At 38.2% G+C, this 20667-nt stretch overlaps 1 protein-coding gene across 8 annotated transcripts in view; it reads right to left on the reverse strand.

The window, feature by feature from the left end:
• The window catches only part of BMPR1A (bone morphogenetic protein receptor type 1A), a 167480-nt gene that overhangs the window by 80801 nt on the left and 66012 nt on the right, over window positions 1-20667 (reverse strand). For 5 of the 8 annotated variants that reach the window (XM_065520765.2, XM_074001646.1, XM_065520766.2 and 2 more), the window contains one exon: window positions 5876-5990. The exons of 1 other annotated variant lie outside the window; for it this stretch is intronic. The gene's annotated coding sequence lies outside the window, so the exon portion shown is untranslated. Of the gene's footprint in view, window positions 1-1014; window positions 1123-5875; window positions 5991-12058; window positions 12119-20667 lie in introns of all 8 variants that reach the window. 2 more of the 8 variants (XM_065520756.2, XM_065520763.2) reach the window with 2 other exon arrangements.

Below are 20667 nucleotides of genomic sequence, written 5' to 3' on the forward strand. Positions count from 1 at the left end.
TTATTACACAATATTTCTCTAATGGACAGTACCATAATAATGCTTATCTGTTAATATGGAACCATCGAATTCTACTTAATGAATTTTTCACAGGTCCCCATTCCTCAAGCAGTACTTCTATTAAAACGAGATACCATCCTTTGGTAATGGTATCAGAATTATACCTGTAGAAATACTTTAAACATTCTTAAATTTTACTGAATCTTACATAGCATTTAACATGATAGCAAAAAAGATAGAACTATGAACAGAATACTGTTTATTTCCTTAAAAACTGCTTTTGTAAAAGAGGTAATACTTTGCTTTTTTCATAAAATCTCCCTTTGAATATGTTAAGCTGGAAAAAGAATGTGAAAAAAAACTTGTTGCATATAAGCAAATTAAGAGACCAACAGTACAGTAAAACATATATTTTAACATTTCTCTACATTTAGAAAAGTAGGATCCAACTTACGTTAGCTATTAATGAGGCCAACATTATCCCCACCATCTAGGCTCAAAATTTGGGTAGCATCATCTCTTTCCAACATCTAGTCACACAATCAGTGTCCCTTCTTCTGCCACAATACCTTTACCATTGAGTCTTTCTTTTCTCTTTCCACAATCACCACCCTGATTGAATTCTGATCAACTCAAGCCTAACTACTGCCACAATCTCCTCACTCAGCTCCCTACCTCCTCACTTCATTTCTCTAATGATGTATAGTTTATATATCACTGCTACAGTAATTTCCCTAAAAGAGCTTTCTTCACATCATACTTTCTACCCTTTCTAAGACCTTTACCACATTCCTACAAAAACATTCACTTTCTATCCATCCACTTTTCCAGAAATATCCTTTACCCATCTAAATTTAACTCATCTTTCAAAGCTCAGCTCACATAACCTCCTATGTTCTACTGGTGCTTCTCAGTTACAGGACCCTGACTAGAAGCAACAATTTACTCCTGTGGCATTCCTCACTTTTGCGTGGCAATGTTGGTTATCATTACTTATATTACTTATATACATACCTCGCTAACTGGACTATATACCACCAAGGGTAGGGCGCAGGTTACTTTCTGATTCCTCCTTTGTGACTTGCTGCCACATAGTTTAATAGGTACCAAAAAAGTAATATCCTGTAGAATAAAAATAAGTGCTTTGGGGGCTTTAGACTAAGAAAAGACATATATTTAGAGTCAAAGCAATACAGATTAGAAAGAATTTTAGGGATGAATTGGCATTTGAGATGTGGTTTTTAAGGTTCACAGGCACTCCACAAGAGAGAGGAAGGGCCAAAAATATGCCGAGAGAAAAGAAAATGCAGGACAATTTCAAATCACTAGCTGAAGAGTACAGTACATAGGGGAACAGAAGAAAATTAAACATTTTCTAAACAACCAATGCTTAAACGGGTAAGTTGACCCCCATCTTAAGTTGACAGCTTCATTATTTCTTGCTTGAAACAGTTAAGAATATCCTAACTTGTCTCTCCAGTTTTGGTTTTTCCTTTTTCCAAACTACCATTCATATCACCAATGATATGGTTTGACTGTGTTCCCACCCAAATCTCATCTTGAACTGTAGCTCCCATTATTCCCACATGTTGTGGGAGGGACCCAGTGGGAAATAATTGAATCATGGGGGCGGTTTCCCCTATACTCTTCTCTTGGTAGTGAATACGTCTCACAAGATCTGATGATTTTGTAAGAGGTTTCCCCTTTCGCTTGGCTCTCATTCTCTCTGCCTGCTGCCATGCAAGACGTGCCTTTCACCTTCTGCCATGATTGTGAGGCCTCTCTAGCCACGTGGAACTGAGAGTCCATTAAACCTCTTTACTTTATAAATTACCCAGTCTTGGGTATGTCTTTGTCAGCAGCATGAAAACTGACTAATACAAACATCATATTAATTTTAACAAAAAATTATGATCCAAAATATCTTTAAATGTTAATATTTTTCAATGACTGCCCATTTTTCACAAAATAAAAGTCTAGACTCCTTGCCATGGCATTCAAAATTCTTCATAAGGTCCTTTCCAGCCTTGTCCTTCAAACTCTCTCTCCTATTCTAAATTCAAGCCATACAAAAATTATTCTATCTTCTGTACATTCTATACACTTTTTTTTTTTTTTTTTTTTTTTTGAGACGGAGTCTCGCTCTGTCACCCAGGCTGGAGTGCAGTGGCCGGATCTCAGCTCACTGCAAGCTCCGCCTCCCGGGTTCACACCATTCTCCTGCCTCAGCCTCCCGAGTAGCTGGGACTACAGGCGCCCGCCACCTCGCCCGGCTAGTTTTTTGTAGTTTTTAGTAGAGACGGGGTTTCACTGTGTTAACCAGGATGGTCTCGATCTCCTGACCTCGTGATCCGCCCGTCTCGGCCTCCCAAAGTGCTGGGATTACAGGCTTGAGCCACCGCGCCCGGCCACATTCTATACACTTTCAAGCTCTGCCTCCACCCTGCTCTGGGTTCTGTGCATGAAATTAATTCCCTTGCCTTCTGTGAGTATGGAAAACACTCAAACTATTTTTCCTCTGCCCTCTCACCAAAACAATCAACAGGGAAGACTTTTCTTACCAAATGTGTGAGGGTTTCTCCCCACCAACAAGCAAGCAGACAATTCTGCATCAGACACCAGCTGGAACCTCCAATTCAATTCCGACACTATCCACCTGGAGACAGCACCAGATCCCACAGGTTGAGGGATCAATCCTCAAGGTGGTCCCCACTTCCAATGCCAATGGCAAGCCCAGGTTATTTTACCTGTGCTTCTGACCAACCAGCCATAAATCCAGGTATCCACAACCCCTTTTTCTCAGGTTCTATTAGTTTGCTAGAGCGGCTGACAGAATTCAAGGAAACATTTATGTTTACAGGTTTATTATTGAGGATGTTACAAAGAATAGATAAAGAGATGTACAGGGCACCAGAGCCTGCACATGTTCAGAATCCAGAAGCTCTCTGAACCCAGTTCTTTTGGATTTTTATGGAACGTTCATTCTGTAGGCATGACTAACTAAACCACGGGTCACTGGTGATCAACTTAACCCTCTGCCCTTCTCCCCTCCCTAAATGTTGGGGGTTGGGGGGGTGGGAACTGAAAGTTCTGATTCTAATCCTGCCTTAGTCTTTCTGCTGACCAGCCCCCAACCTAAAGCTAACCAGAGGGCTGCCATCTACTAGTTAACTCATTAGCATACAAAAAGACATCACTTCAGAGGTTTCAAGGATTTTAAGACTTGAATGCCAGGAAATGGCATCAAAAACCAAATAAGTATTTTACAGTATTACACTTTCCAATTTCCATTCGGCAATCTTCTATTCGTCCATCAAGACTCTGCTCAAATATTATCTCTTCTCTGAAGCCTGCCTGACAATTCTCTCCTCTCACAACATTGGTGTAGTCTTTCTAGGTGATGCCAATATACTTTTTTTTTTTGACATGGTCACTCGTATTTTTAAATTTTTTTAAAAAATTATAGCTGTATGCAATTATGGGTGTACCATGATGTTATAATTATAATCTATGTATACAGTGTGGAATAATCAAATAAATCATTTCAATCATAATATAGCACTTCTCGGATTGCACTTAAATAACTGTTTTCATGCTCATCCATCTCTAGACAGACTGTTTTTTGAGTATAGCCAGGAACCTGTTTTTATTTAATGTTTTGCATTCTGATCTAACACAATGCCTGGCATACAGTAGGTGTTTAATAAATGCTTAAAGGGTGAAAGAAATGGACAGATGAAGGCAAAGCTATGCTATCTTTAAAATTAGAGGAATTTGTCCTTACTCTGGCAGACACGCAAACTGTCACCGACAATACAAGCAAAATTATCTCTTAAGATAATTTAAGCTGGCAGCAACATGTAAAGTGAAGTACGAGTGAGAAGAAGCACAAGCTGGGAGATCTCTGCAATATTTTCAGTGAAATGTAATGTAAGGACCTAAACTTGGATGGTGAAGGGGGACTCGGAAGGAGAAGATTCAAATATTTGTGATATGTTAGAGAAATAAAACTGATAGGACTTCACTTGTGCCTAAGGGTAGGAAGCAAATGATGAGGAATCCGATACAGCACTAAGACTCTGAGCCTGGGTGACAAAGAGGTCCGTTAACAGAAGGAGAAATAGCGGGTGCAGAGCTCACGATGAATGATGTGCTAGATAATAGGAAGTCTGAGGCACTAAGCTGAGCCCTCTGTAAACAGCTGAAAATATGGGCTTGAAGCTTAGAGAAAATGCCGCAAATGAGATAGGAAGTTGAGAGAGATCATTTTAGAGACAACTGTGGAAATCATGAGACTAGGAAAGACATAAGAAAAAAAATAGAAGAATTTCAAAGATAAAACCTTGGGGAAGGTCATTATTATTTAAAAGTAGGAGGGAAAGGAAAAAAGGTAAAGGAGTAATTAAATAAGTAGAATCAGAAGAGCATACAGTCATGGAAACCAAAAGAACTGAGAAAGAAAAAAATGACCACAGCTCTACCAATCAAACAATATGAAACCTCATAAAAGAATTTGAGAGTCACAGTATTTTTCAGAAGAGCTAATCCAGCGGTTTGGCACGGGCAGGAGAAGGGCAAGTGAATGCTGCAAGTATTAACAGAAGCAGTGAGCAAAGGCTGCCACCTCCAGAAGTGTAAGCGTAGACTGCTTCACAAAACTATACATCCTATCTATTTCTTAAAATGTAGATCCCTAATGAATTCAAACCTTTTACCTGATCATTAGCCTCTAAATGGATTTTAAAACAGTAAGCCTGATTTCCCTGTACATACTGTCTTAGGATGGCTTCTTTCCTCCTATTTCTGGCAGCTCCTACCTCTTTAAATTCTATTTCCAATGATCTATTATTCTAACATGCTAAAAATATTATCCTGGGCTGGGCGTGGTAGCTTATGCCTGTAATCGCAGCACTTTGGGAGGCTGAGGAGGGAGGGTCACTTGAGTCCAGGTGTTCAAGACCAGCCTGAGCAACACAGAGGGATAATGAGACCCTGTTTCTATAAAAAAAATAAATTAGCTGGGCATGGTGATGTGTGCCTGTAGTCCCAGCTATGTGGGAGACTGAGGCAGGAGGATCGCTTGAGCCCAGGGGGTTGAAACTATGCTCACACCACTGCAGTCCAGCCTGGGTGACAAAAGCAAGATCCTGTCTCCAAAAAAAAAAATTAAAAAAAAAAAAAAAAATCCTGAATTCTAAAAAGCATAAAAACTTCAGAATAACATAAACATTCATTTTTCAATATAATCTTTTCTTTTCTTTTTTTTTTTTTGAGACAGAGTCTTGCTCTGTTGCCCAGAATGGAGTACAGTGGCACGATCTCAGCTCACTGCAACCTCTGCACCCTGGGTTCAAGCAACTCACACCTCAGCCTCCCAGGTGGCTGGGATCACAGGCTTACGCCATCATGCCCAGCTAATTTCTGCATTTTTAGTAGAGACGAGGTTTTGCCATGTTGGCCAGGCTGGTCTCGAACTCCTGGCCTTAAGTGATCCACCTGCCTCAGCCTCCCAAAGTGCTGGGATTACAGGTGCATCTGGCCTAATCTTGCATTCTGAACTCTGCCTTGCAAACTTAGGGTGAAAAAATAAACATATAAACCATTTAATGCTTATCTTCCAAAAGGAGATTTATGAAAGTGATTAGTAAGAAATAAATACCTTTCACTCCTGAAGAGGTTCAACATTTATGAGGAAAATATATTAGAATTATTTATGAACTCATCAGGAAGATGATTAAGGAAACTAAAAAAGCTACTATAAAGTGGTGTTACAAAGAAACTGAAGAACGCTCAAATAAAGTGGCAATGTAGGATTATTTTCAACTATTAAAAAATGAGAAATTTCGTATTATTCTAATTATGTTCTTTTCCTTACCTCCAAGATGTGGCTAGATAAAACTGTACTTCCGATTTTCTCCAAACAGCTTTGACCTATGCTTCCATCTCATGAATTCCAAGACAGTATTAAACTGATGCATATTTTCATAAGTCTGTTTAGGAAAAAAAGAACTTATTTAAGACTTAAGGAACACTGTCAGAATAATACATGTAGAAGCAATACTAGAAGTGTTTCACATGTACAACTATACCTTTCCAAAGTAAAGTCAACGAAAATTTCTAGAGTTTTTAAGAAATCTATCACTTTACCATGTTCCTCAACCTCTGCCCAAGCTTTACATTTGTAAAGCTAGTTCTGTGGGAACAGTACTTCCACATAAAATTCCTATCTTAGCTTAAGCTTTACAGAAAAAAAAAAATCTCATCTCAATTTGAAAAGAAAAAGAACAGGAACAGCTAGAAGCAGCACCAAAACATACATTTCTACAATATTCAGATTCCTACTTAGACAATAATATATTGGATTATCTAGCTAATATCACTTTTTTCTACTTTTTTATTATAAAGTCTCATAACCAGTTTTCATTTCAGCCACAATTCTACCTAGAACATTAGGACTTGTGAGGGTGAAGAATTAATTGCACTGGTTGAGCTAAGTCCGTGGAATAGGTCTAAACTACCGTATATTAGTACTGCCATTAACACCTTACCCTTTAAGGGGCAAGCATTCATAAATCTAAAAGATAGAAACTATTAAAGGTTAATTTTTTTTTTTTTTTTTTGAGACAGGGTCTCGTTCTGTCACCCCTGCTGGAGTGCAGTGGCACAATCTTAGCTCACTGCGACTTCCGCCTCCTAGGTCAAGTGATAAAAAAAATTTTTAAAGATATGTCTGCTGTTTACTTAGCGATCTTAAAAATAATCTCAATCTTTTAACGGAAACTTCAAATAGCAAAGTATTCTGTTTCGTATTTTAAAAGCTGTATGAACATTGCCTATGCCCCATTGCAAGGTCAAATACCTTGTCTTCAAGTCCATTTAGAAGTATCACTTGTGTCACACTGAGGTTTAGCAGTCTTGGCAATAATGACTAAATTCATGTAAACGACGGCAACCTGACACGGTCTAGCATATCAGGTAGCAGTCTTTCTTAAAGACAAGAGTCTCCACTCAGCAGACAGGCTGCTGTGTCTTTCATGGTCTGGGTAAAGACAGCCTGACCCTGAATGCAATTAGCAATGCTTTGTCTGCTTTCAGGAGCCTTTCAGTCTTTTCAATGCACTAGTTACCCACAACTTAGCCAGGTCTCTAACATTTTTCAGAGTCCTCATATGACTATAAAACTCTCAGGCTGTCCCTCAGAGAAATGAGGGAAGGTAAAAATAAAGAGTTGGTGTTTCGTGTTCTTCTGAAATGCTCATAATCTTTAATTTCCCTTTTACTAATCAAGAAAAGAAATGCGGGCCAGGCACAGCAGCTCATGCCTGTAATCCCAGCACTTTGGGAGGCTGAGACGGGCAGATCACCTGAGGTCAGGAGTTCGAGACCTGCCTGACCAACGTGGAGAAACCCTGTCTCTACTAAAAATACAAAAATTAGCCGCATGTGGTGGCACATGCCTGTAATCCCAGCTACTCTGGAGGCTGAGGGAGAAGAATCACTTGAACCGGGGAGGCAGAGGTTGCAGTGAGCTGAGATAGCGCCATTGCACTCCAGCCTGGGCAACAAGAGCGAAAAACTCCGTCTCCAAAAAAAAAAAAAAAAGAAGAAATGCACTGTTTCCATTTTAGAAATGGCATAGGGAGATTTTCCCCCAAAGCCATTCTTTGCCAACTACTCCATTCCTCCCTAAGAGTATGGAAGAGAGAGGAGGCAATCACTGTATTAAACAAAGTTCAAATTAATTTATCCCCAAAAAGTAAAAACAGTCCATCAAAGTGTCTGTTTTAAAAATATATGGCCTGGCCGGGTACGGTGGCTCATGCCTGTAATCCCAGCACTTCGGGAGGCCAAGGTGAGTGGAACACTTGAGGTCAGGAGTTCAAGACCAGCCTGACCACACACACACACACACAAAACATATATATACATACATATATTCATATATATATAGCCTGATTCTAATTCTACCAGATATTTCCAATGTATCAAATTATAAAATTAACATGTAAACTTACCAACTATTGTTTATTACAGCACTATTTACTAAAACATTGTTTTCTTGGCTAAAAAGTTTTAGGCTTCAGGCTAAATTTAAAGTTTAAAAAATAGAGAATAACATAACCAAAAGAGTTTTCAAACACCCCATCTTCAAAGTCCAAAACCCCAGATGATCTGTTCTTCCCTGTTTTCCCACATGTACAAACACTCAACATAAACTTCAGAAAATCTTTTCTTCTTTTTCTTTTTTGAGACAGAGTCTGGCTCCGTTGCCCAGGCTGGAGTGTGGTGGCACAATCACAGCTCACTGCAGCCTCCACCACCTGGGCTCAAAGAATCCTCCCACCTCAGCCTTCCGAGTAGCTGGGACTACAGGTACGCACTACTATGCCCAACTAATTTTTATATTTTTTGTAGAGATGGGGTTTCGCCATGTTGTCCAGGCTGGTGTCAAACTCCTGGGCTTAAGGAATCCTCCCACCTCAGTCCCCCAAGCAGCTGGGGCTACAGGCAAACACTACCACGCCCGGCTAATTTTTATATTTTTTGTAGAGACAGGGTCTTGTTATGTCAGCCAGCCTGGTTTCGAACTCCTGACCTCAAGTGATCCACCTGTCTCAGCCTCCCAAAGTGCTTAGATTACAGGCATGAACCACTGTGCCCGGCCTAGAAAACCTTTCCTAAAGACTGAATTTGGCCGGGCGCGGTGGCTCACGCCTGTAATCCCAGCGCTTTGGGAGGCCGAGGCGGGCGGATCACAAGGTCAGGAGATCGAGACCACGGTGAAACCCCGTCTCTACTAAAAAAATACAAAAAATTAGCCGGGCGCGGTTGTGGGCGCCTGTAGTCCCAGCTACTCAGGAGGCTGAGGCAGGAGAATGGCGTGAACCCGGGAGGCGGAGCTTGCAGTGAGCCGAGATCGCGCCACTGCACTCCAGCCTGGGCAACAGAGCGAGACTCCGTCTCAAAAAAAAAAAAAAAAAAAAAAAAAAAAAGACTGAATTTAAGTCCCACACATGTATCCTAGAACTATAACGTAACGTAACGTGACATAACGTAACGTAACATAACATAACATAACATAACATAACATAGATTAGCTAAGGAAAATCAAGTAAGATTTGACTTCATTACTCAGAGGTAAACAAAAGACACAGGAAACGATATGCTCCACAGTACAGATCTGCAAGTCACTTTGCACACAATAGAAGTTGTGTGAATAAAGGTTAGGACCTTTGCAATATAGTGCTATAGTCCTATGAGCACAAATCTATAAATATGTATACACATAAAAATAGGACATACATGGGCAAAATGTTCCAAACGACTTTAATCACTTAGCTTACTGGGTAATTTACTACAGGCTTTTAACACTATGAACTTGTGGTTCAACAACCACCAGGGGTGTTAGTCAAAACAAAACGCTAAGTAAGTATAAGTCATTTTTTCAAAGATTTTGTGTCTGAAATTTCTATTAGTTGTAGAAAACACATTAAGAAGCAGGCAATTCTTTAAAAAAACATATCCAAGCTTCTCAATGACATGGAAAAAATGAAAATCAAACGTTTCTAAATATATTCTAACATTCATAATTCAGAGCTAACATCAAAAATTTCCTCAACATTAATAATTATTTGTAAACACACACAAAAAGTTCATTTTAACCCCACATTTCCCTTACAAAACATCTTTTCTTGTCATCAAAATGTACATATCCATCTTGGTTTTCAAAATTATTAAAATGGTTCAATCTTAAACCAACAAGATACTTTATTTAAAGCTCACTACCCATGCAGAATCCAAGGACAAGCACTGATTATGGATATCATACCAGTTACATATAAGGTTTCAGAATGTCACCAATTTCTATTATTATGATTTGCTTTATAGAAAATAATAGTTTAAATATTCTTTTAGTCAATCTAGGCCAAAACACTTTTTTGTTTTGTTTTTTGATACAGAGTCTTGCTTGTCACCCAGACTAGAGTACAGTGGCACAATCTCGGCTCACTGTAACCTCTGCCTCCTGGGTTCAGGCCATTCTCCTGCCTCAGCCTCCCCAGTAGCTGGGATTACAAGCGTGCGCCACCATGCCCAGCTAATTTTTGTATTTTAGTAGAGATGGGGTTTCACCATGTTGGACAGGCTGGTCTTGAACTCCTGACCTCATGATCCGCTCATCTCAGCCTCCCAAAGTGCTGGGATTACAGGCGTGAGCCACCACACCTGGACACTTTTTTGTTTTGTTTTGTTTTCTTTTTAAAGACAGGGTCTCACTCTGTCACTCAGGCTGGAGTGCAGTGGCACGATCATGGCTCACAGCAGCCTGGACCTTCCAGGCTCTAAGGATCCTCCTGCTTCAGCCTCCCAAGTAGCCAGCACGTACGGCCATGCCCTAAGCCAAAATTTAAGATTAACTTTGAGCTTGTACCAGATATCAAGATGTGATGGAATTCTTAGAATTTGGTGGAATCAACAACACTGATTGCACATTTTTTCCTTTGGCTACTCCAAATCCCCTCTTCCCTATCATTTCTCCTCCCTTCTCAGCACCCAGAAAAAGTACCCCATGTACTGTACAAATACTGCAAACACGATAGCTGCATTCATATGACCATTAAAAACAAAAAGACAAATTACAAAACAATCTACATTTTACAAACATTTCAGTTGGGTTCTTAAACTAAAGATATTACTGTTACTTTGGTATGTTAACTAGAAAACGCAAACATTATGCTCCAGAAAAATATAATGTGGTTTCAGCTTTAAATAATTCAAATGAACAGTTAATTTAGGCTAGTATACCATGCACTCCTATAATAAACATGTAACCATCTAACTAGAAAGGGAACATCAACTCATGAATGGGTTGTGTTCTAAATTTCCAAAAGTTCATTTATAAGTTGAATATAAGTCTGACTTTGAAACTCGCGATGCCTTTACTCATAAAAAGCAAACATATAAACAGTTGTACTAAATTCATAGTCCAAAAGAACTTTAGTGTACAAATCTATCATAGCACTCTTCTATTTAAGCTTATATCTATGTCAAACTACAAGTTTCTTATTCATTTCTGTATCCTAGAATCCGGCACAGTGAATGACAGAGTATAGGATTTTAGCAAGTATTTGCTGTTGTGAAGTATTTGAATAGTAACAACTAAGTGATAAAAAACTGGGTTGCATGGAAAATCTAACCTATCTCAACTACAGAAGAGAATCAAAAGGCAAGGGGAAAAGGATTCTTCCAGAAGAGATAACAGTAAAAGATACTTGGGCTAGAAAGCTGCAGTCTGAACCAGCTGTGACAATTTCCATTCCCCTTGCCAGCGGGTAGTCTGGTAACACATACCTAATGCAATTCTGGCCAAGAAGACAAGAAAGTAAATTTGCTAGGGAGCTTTTAGGAAAGGTTTTCTTGGTTAACGAAAAAAGACCCAGGCAAAAACACATGCTCCCAGCCTTTTTGCATGCAATTCTGGGTTTGAATGTGTAAACAAGAACTGGACCATGAGGACAACCCAACAGATCAAGAACAGCGGCAGCATTAAAAGATAGAAAGAACCTGAGGTCCTTGGTGATGCTGTCATGCCTGAATGAATTAATCCTAGAATCATCTTAACGTGGATCTTTTCATATTAAATTCTTTTACTGTTTAAACAACTTGCCACAAGTAACTCAGCAGATAGGGTGACTTAGGAACAGATACATCATTTACTTTCATGAATTTAGTTGTTCCCTACACAATGTAAACTCCCCTAAATTCATACCTCAGGCCAGATCCTTCTTTTAAACTAGATACATGTTTCCAAACACTCTATTAAATGTTTATTCCAGTGGCACACCAAGAGAACAAGATCAATATAAAAGCCATCATTCACCAACACAAAATCTGTTTATGTACCTGTAGTCACTTTTTGGCTAATGGCAGCACCATTAGCCAAGAAGAACCCAATTGTCAAAGTTTAAAATCCTGGGATCACAAGCCCCACCTCCCTCTGCTTCATCTATTATACTCGGGAGTTACTAAATGCTGCTCATTCTAACGCTGATACACATACCTTTAAAATGTCTCCCCATCTCTATACATGCTGTCTGGCGTAGGCTCGATTATAAACATCCTGTCATTAGGAAGGTGCAAGTTAAAACTACAATGAGACACACTATATAGCCATTAGAATGGGCATAATCAAAAAGACAATACCAAGTGGTGATGAGCATCTGGAGAAGCTGGAACCCTCATACATTGCTGACGGGACTGTAAAATGATGCAGTCACTTTGGAGAATAGTCTGTAAACTTTTTTTTCTTTGTTGTTTTAGAGGTGAGGTCTCACTCTGTTATCCAGGCTAGAGTGCAGTAGCGCAATCATGGCTCACTTCAGCCTTGACCTCTTGACTCTTGAGCTCAAGCAATCCTCCTGCCTCAGCCTCCCGAGTCACTGGGATTATAAGCGTGAGCTACCATGCCCCAATTTCTTAAAGTTATATATAAACATAAACTCATCACAAGATCCAAAATTTCCTCTTCCCAAGAGAAATATGTGCCCACACAAAGATTTATCTACAAATGTTCATAGCGGCTTTGTTAATAATAACCAAACACTGGAAACAATCCAAACATCCATCAACTGCTGAGCATATAAAGTGTGGCATCACCACAGAATGGAATACCATCAGGCAATAAAAAGGCACAAAATACTGATACACATTACAGCATACATGAGCCTCAAAGACACACTAGGTGAAAGAAGCCAATGAAAAAGTACTGCATACTACATGTTTCCAATGCATATGAAATGTTGAGGAAAAGCAAATTTAGAGACAGAAAACAAGCAGTGGTTGCCTAGATGAGGAGGTAGAAGAGGGTGATTGTGGGAAGTGATAAAGTGTCACAGCACAAAAATTTACTAAACTTAAAAAATTTAAGTGTGCCTACATTTTTTTCAATTATTTCTAATTATGTACAAAATTAAGTCCAAATTCTTTAGGACATTCAGACTGCTTAATCTGCTTTCAATCTGTTTAACCTAACATGCCTTACCTTCTGCTACAATCTCTGCCCAACAGCCTCCTGATGACTGTATTGAACTATGGATTTGCTATTTCCTAAATATGCCACCCTATGCAGTGCTGGTCCCTTTCTTCACACTTGCAATTCTATTTCAAAACTCAGTGTTCTTACATTTTCCCAAATGAACTTCCATTTGTCCTCACGAAGACCCACCTCAAGCATCACTTCCCTTGTTTTAATCCTCCACACTCCTTTGTTACTTGTTCCACAGGATTTTAGTAATAACACATTGTGTGCTAATCACAGTGAACCATGATTACCTATTTATAGGTATATCGTCTTTACAAAAAACTCGAGTATAGCATTTTATTAGTGTTTGTATCCCTAGTGTCTGATACACAGTACAGTGCCTGGTCTATAGGAGATAATCAATATACTTCTAAGTAAGTTAATGATGAATGGCATTGAAGAGAAAAATCCAAAAGTAGATAAAATTAGCTATGTACCAAAAAGACACTTGTACAAGGATGATTAGTGTCACTATTTTTTTGTTTGAGTCAGGGTCTTGCTCTGTCACCCAAGCTGGAGTGCAGTGGTGTGATCCTAATTCCTTGCAGACTCGACCTACTGGGCTCAAGTGATCCTCCCACCTCAGCCTCCAAAGTAGCTGGGACTACAGGCAAGTGCCACCAACCCTGGATAATTTTTTGTTTGTTTGTTTGTAGAAATGAGGTCTCTGTATGTTGCGCAGGCGGGTCTCAAACTCCTGGGCTCAAGTGATCCTTCTGCCTTGGCTTCCCAGAGTGCTGGGATTACAGGCGTAAGCCACTGTGCCTGGTGCCACTGTTATATAAGAAAGAAAAACAGGAAGTTGCCCAATGTCAAATAAATGTTTATTAGAATAGGATCAATTAAGCAGCCACACTAAACACTATACAGTGTTTTAAAAGAATGAGATAAATATCTATTTGTATAGACATAAAAAGGCATCCTAAATATCGAAGGAAAAAAAACAACTACAAAATAAGTTAATCCTCCACTATTTAAAAAAGAAAACAAAACTGTACACACAGGTGCTCGCATGCGTACATCTGTGCATCCTGTATAAGGAAGGTGCAGGGCTGAAGGGTACACACGCAGCTGTACTGGTGTAGACGAATAAGCGAAAACAACCTTAATTGCCGATCAACTGACAAATGGCTAAACAAAATGTGGTCTTATCCATGCAGTGGAACATTATTCAACTATAAAAATAAATGAAGCCATTAAAAAAAACTGGTTCATGATACAACACCGATAAGGCCTGAATATATGCTAAGTGAAAGAAGCCAGACATATGATTCCATTTATGGGAAATATTCAGAATAGGCAATTCCACAGAGACCGAGAGTAAATTCATGGCCATCTGGGGCTGGAGAGTGGAGAGTGGGGAATGGGGAATGGGGAATGACACCAAAAACATGATCCATGAAAGAAAAAAAAACACGATAAACTGAACTTCAACAAAATTAAAAATGTTTGTACAATATATGTGACAAAAGCCTCATCTAGGATATATAAAGAAATCTCAAAGCTCAACAACTGAAAAAAATTTCAACTAGAAAATGGGCAAAAAATATAAAGAGACATTTTATTGAAGAGGATACACAGACGGCAAATATGCACATGAAAAGATATGGTCAACATTACTAGACATCAGGGAAATGCAAACCAAACTATGCTGCAACCATCCCTGCACACCTATTGGCACAGCTAAAATAAAAAAATAGTGACAATACCAAATGTGGACACGAATGTGAAGAAACTGGATCTCTCATATATTGCCAGCGAGCAAGTAAAATGGCACAGCTACTTACAGGTAAGCCACCAACTGCACACCCCTGGGCTCTGGCAAAGATTCTTTGCTTGGTCAAATCAGCCAGGCTCCTGAACTTTCTCCCAGGCCTATCTGTGTACTTCCTTGTAAATTCCTGTTTTAGCAAAGAACCCTCCTAAGCTAGATTAGCAAACCTCCCATCATTTTATCTGATTACCCTCTTCATCTTCTGCCACCCTCCAGCAGATATCTGATCACCTTGGCCTGTCTTTAGCAAGAAAGAATCCTGTTAAGGTCAGTTTAGGCAGAAACCCCTTACACCTGACGTTTCCTCTTGAGAATTTTTCCATCCACTGGCCCTCACCCAGCTCCTTGGCTGCAAATTCCCACTTGCCCATGCTACATCCAGCACTGAGGCCACGCTCTCTACCCACCCACTGTAAGACACTCTTGTAGTGGTCCCTACACTTACAGCAATGATCCTGAATAATGTCTTCCTTACCATGCTTTAACAAGTGTCACTGAATAATTTCTTTTCTTCAACAGCACCTCTCCCAAAGAAATAAAAATTTATGTCCACACAAAAAACTGAATATGAATGTTCATAGCTGCTTTACTGTTAAAAGCCAAAAACTAGGGGAAAAGATTATCCTTCAAAAGGTGAACGGTTAAACAAACCATAGAATACTACTAAGCAATAAAAAAGAAAGAACTGTTGATTCACAAAACTTGGATAGATCTCAAGGAATTGGGCCAAGTGAAAATAAGCTAATTTAAAAAGGTCACATACTATGTGATTCCATTTATTAACATCCTCGAAATGTCAACGTCATAGAGATGAAAAGCAGATTACTGGCTGCCATGGGGCAGGTGTGTGCAGCATAAGGGAGATCTTGGTGGTGGTAGCATTTGTGTCTTGATGCCACGGTGGTTCACAAATCAACTACATATATGTTTAAACAGCACAGCACTAAACACACAAAATGTACCAATGTCAATTTCTAGTTTAATGTTGTGCTGTGGGTATTAAGAAGTAACCACTAAGGGAAAGGCGAAGGGCACAAGGGACCTCTCCTTACTGTTTTTTTGCAATTTTCTGTAAATCCATACTTATTTCAAATTTAAAATTTTAAAGAACCTACTTTGAATAGTAAAATAACTGTTCAAGGACTATACGAGATACAGTATTTCTTTGAAATTATCTTTCTTTTATGTAGGTGTGAGTATATATATATATGTGTGTACATACAAGTTCATTTTTTGGAAAGCAAAGAAGAAAAAAATCACCTAGGAAATTTCAATTCTGCCAAGGTTTCCAGTTTCCTAGAAACAAAACAGCAGTCCCGGGTCGACTTCTGGGTGCTCAGTCTGAAGTTGGGAAAGGGCCCTTTCCCTCCGTATCCCTCCTGCTCTGGCTCCGTGAAGGGGTGACTATTCCGAGGGGAGTGCCAATCTGTTCTAGGGGTGGCACCTGCAACAGAATGAACCCCAGATAATCACCCAGCTCTATGTTCTTTTGTAATTTATCCTTCCCAACAATGAAGCATAAAAACACTTCCACATTCTCATTCTTGCTCTACAATTTATGAAGCTAATAAGACATTTAAATTTTTTGATAACACCCTCTTTCCTTTTCCAAGTAAATCCAATTCAGCCAGTAGAGAAATATATTGTATATCACCTGTTTTTGTTGTTGTTTTTTTCTACAGAGCTTTTGAGAAAGTATCAACAGACCATTTGTTTTATTAGCTAATAGGTAAAAGTCCCATGGAACAAGCTTCCCAGAATAATTTCACCACATAAAACAGTTAAATTTCTACTATTAAGTCAGGAATTATCAGGGAGTGATTCTAGATTTAGCAGTTCACCAGATCTGCTAAAATGTGCATGATTACACTCTCTCAACATATAAAGAAATTCAGAATTGACATTATGAATACCAGAGTTATGCTACAATACAGTGAAATCATCAGGGACTATTAATACATGCTGCTATTTGTTTCAGATCTAAATAATCACGAAAGAGTGTTGTGGTTTTTTACTTACTTACTGGTTTATTTGTTTTAGCTTGCACCCATCTTTCTGTTAGGTTTTCTCCCCTTTGCGAACCACTACCTGGAATGCATACTTGCTAACAGCATCACCCTCTACCCACTTCTTTATGTCATCCCTGGAAAACAGCAAACTAGCTTAATGTAGTTCTGTGGTTCAAGGTCCAGAAGAATAAAAAGGTTGCATATGATGGATGGCCTGAGACTGAAGATATAAAAACTGAACACATCTTCTATTACGATCAAGTAATTGTTGTACCATGATATTACAATTTTTTTCTTTAAAGACTACTTTAAGGAGAAGGGAAAGATGACACACCTGAATGAGTAAACCCACGAAAAAACAAAGATGGGTGGAGCTAAAAAAGTAAACACATCTCAAATGCCTACTTAACATTTCTAACTAAATAGGCTAAAACTCAAAACACACGAAATGTAACTCACTATTTCACTTGTCCATCCTCTCACAAACTTGCTCCTCTTGAACTCATTTGGTTTATTCCACAACTGTGTAAAAGAAGACATTCTGCCATACCTAGTAAAGCTGATGGTGTACATACCCAAGACTCAACCATTCCAGGTCTATGTATATAACCTAGAGAACCTTTTGTACTTAGCTACCACGAACCACGCAAAAGAATATTTAAAGCTGTTTTTTCCATACCAAAAACTAGGTGAAACCCAAGTATAAAGCAACAGTAAAATGGATTGTGGTATATTCATGACATATTCCATATTCCAATAATTTGGATTATATCACCTAATAATGAAAATTAATGAACCTCAGCTAAGAATGTCAACATAAATGACATCTCAAAATTGTAATGTTAAATAAAAAAATCAAGTCCAAGAAGAATAGATACAGAATAATTCCATTTGTATAAAGCTCAAAAACAAGAAAACTTAAAAAAAAAAAAAAAAAGGTATGTGAAAGAGACAACACAAATGTGGTAGAACTTAAGAAAAAACTAAGGGAATGGCATCAAATTTAGGAGGATGGTTACCTCTGGGAAGGGAGGAGTAACTGTCTTGAGGGATGAAGGAGTTCAAAGTTGCTGTTACATTTCTTAAGATAAAAGGTTGGGCCAGATTTATTCATGTATTATTATTATTATTTAAAATGGATATATACATTATAGATAGATAGAAAGAGAGGTAGATAGATCCTTGTAAAATTAAACCTATCTAGAGCAGATATGGTTAAATGTTAATATTTTAACAATTTAAAAGATTTTTTAAAATTTAAATGTATGCCCACATTACATAAATGTCTATTACAGCACTTTCTATAATTTTGGAATATAACATACTAAAAAAATTAAGAGTAAACTACAAAATTCTATTTTGAAATTTAAGGACACAGTATCACAAATCTTTAACAGCAGTATATTAAAACAAATACTGAACTATTATACAGCAGAAAAAACAACATGTAAAAAAAAGTTACTTCTCCTCCTAATGTAATATAATGGAAAATTAATGCCATCTATATAGTATATTCATTCCAAAATATTTTATTTTAATCTAGGCATGAAATATAATCAGCAAATTGTGGGATAGCTTATATAAGAAAAGAAAAAACATGATGAGATTTCATAAAAGACCACTGCCGGGTGGTGGCTTATCCTAAAGTAAACTAAAGAACTATGACAGCCAAAAGGGTGTGTGTGTGTATTTCCTTGATTGGTTTCTGGATCAAATATAGATATATTTAGCTCTCTATAGATATAGATACATTTTTTCCCTCAGTTCTGGATCAAAAATTAAAACATCTATAAAGAACTGTTCTGGGGAAGAAAATAAATGAAATTTAAATAGGGATCATATGTTAGATAATACTGCATTAATACCGTATCTCTTAAGCATGATAATGTAACTCTTCAGGAAGACAACCCTGTTCTTAAGATACACGTGCTAAAATGTTTAGGAGTTAAATGTCAGGATGTTTGCAGGTTACTTTCAAATGGCTCGGGGAATTAAAAAAGTATGTCTTCATAAACAGAGAGAAAGAGAAAGCAAATGAGGCAAACGTTAGCAAGTGAGCCGCTGAGTTAGTGAAAGACACAACGGTGTTCACTATTCATTCAATTTTTCTATCAATTTATAATTTTTAACAATTTGCAGAAAATACGTATTTCATTCTTTAGTTATGGGTAGTAATTTTACCACAAAGCTTAATAAACAGTGTTAGTATGACAGAGCTTATTAAAATCAAATATTAACACATTTATAAGCAAGTCCCAAAGATCTTTCCTCCATCAGTAATTTCAAAGCTTTTTTCTGGAAATTGTGAATTACAAGTTGAATGAAAGGCCGGGCATGATGGCTCACACCTGTAATCCCAGTACTTTGGGCAACTGAAGCAGGAGGATCACTTGAGCCCATGAGTTCAAGACCAGTCTGGGTAACATAGCGAGACCACATCTCCACAAAAAAATGTTAAATTTAGCTAAGTATGGTGGCACGTGCCTGTAGTCCCAATTACTCGGGAGGCTGAGGTGGGAGGATCACTTGAGCCTGGGAAGTTGAGGCTGCAGTAAGCCATGATTGTATCACTACACTCTAGCCTGGGCAAAAGGGCAAGACCCTGTCTCAAAAAAAAAAAAAAAAGTTGAATGAAAAATTAATTTTTGCTTAAAAGGTCAAAAGATTATATCTGTGCTTCAGAAACAATATCATAAGCAATTTGAGGGCAAGGACGTTTATTTTGGCAATTCAATTATACTATATATAATTCACAAAGATTTTTACACCACTAAAATAGATAAAACCACACTAATACATTAGAATGGGATTTCTTGGCTGGATGCTGGTGGCTAACCCTGTAATCCTAGCACTTTCAGAGGCTGAGGTGGGAGGATCGCTTGAGCCCAGGAGGTTGAGGCTACAGTGAACTATGATTGTGCCATTGCACTCCAGCCTAGGAAACAGAATGAGTCCCTGTCTCAAAACAAACAAACAAACAAAAAGCAAGAAAAAAATGTCATTTCTAAATGTCCTATTATTTCTAATATATTTAGAAAATAACATTTCTAAATGTCCTATTATTAATAGTGTATGTTAAAATTTATTTCTCAAAATGGATTTATTTCCTAATGATGCATACTCTAAGATTGTATTTACAATATTTTTCAGGATTGCTAAGCAGGTAGTAAGGATGGAATCAATTCCTTTATATGGACAAAGTTTCCTGAAAAACTAATTACATTTCATAGAAAATGATAAACATCTGTCCCCTTAAGGATGTACGGGTCATGTCAGAATTGAGTCCAATTAAACTGTCAAGTAATACTTAATTGTTATTTACTAAAAACTTAAAATTATCTTCACAAAAAACCCAGTTGTCACCCACCCAAGATGTGTGCATCAATAAACTAACAAAACTCTAGAAGTTACAGAAAATAAAATTATTTTCAATTAAGAGCACCCATGTAAAATCCATCACTTGTACAGGAATATGTCAACTAGCGATTTCAAACAAGAGAAATAAGTCTAGCAGTATTTTCTCCAAAAGGCCAGGTGTGAGACAGCGTTGCTACATGTCTGTGGGTGGATAAACACACAGGGAAGAAAGTTTTAGCTGGGAAGCCTACATTTAAGTTCTCATCTCTATGTGATGAGAAGTAGGTAGTTAATTACCACACAGCACTGTCTTTTAAATCCGTGAGTCACATGCCTAAGGGAGGGGCCTGGATGCAGGATGAACAGCAACTCGGGCAATCAAGGAAGGTTTCAAAAGGAAGCAACAACAGGTTCTGAGGAGCTGCAGACAGGCAATTAGCAGCAACTAC

This window comes from Macaca fascicularis, chromosome 9 (genome assembly GCF_037993035.2).
Source record: "Macaca fascicularis isolate 582-1 chromosome 9, T2T-MFA8v1.1".
NCBI lineage: Eukaryota > Metazoa > Chordata > Mammalia > Primates > Cercopithecidae > Macaca > Macaca fascicularis.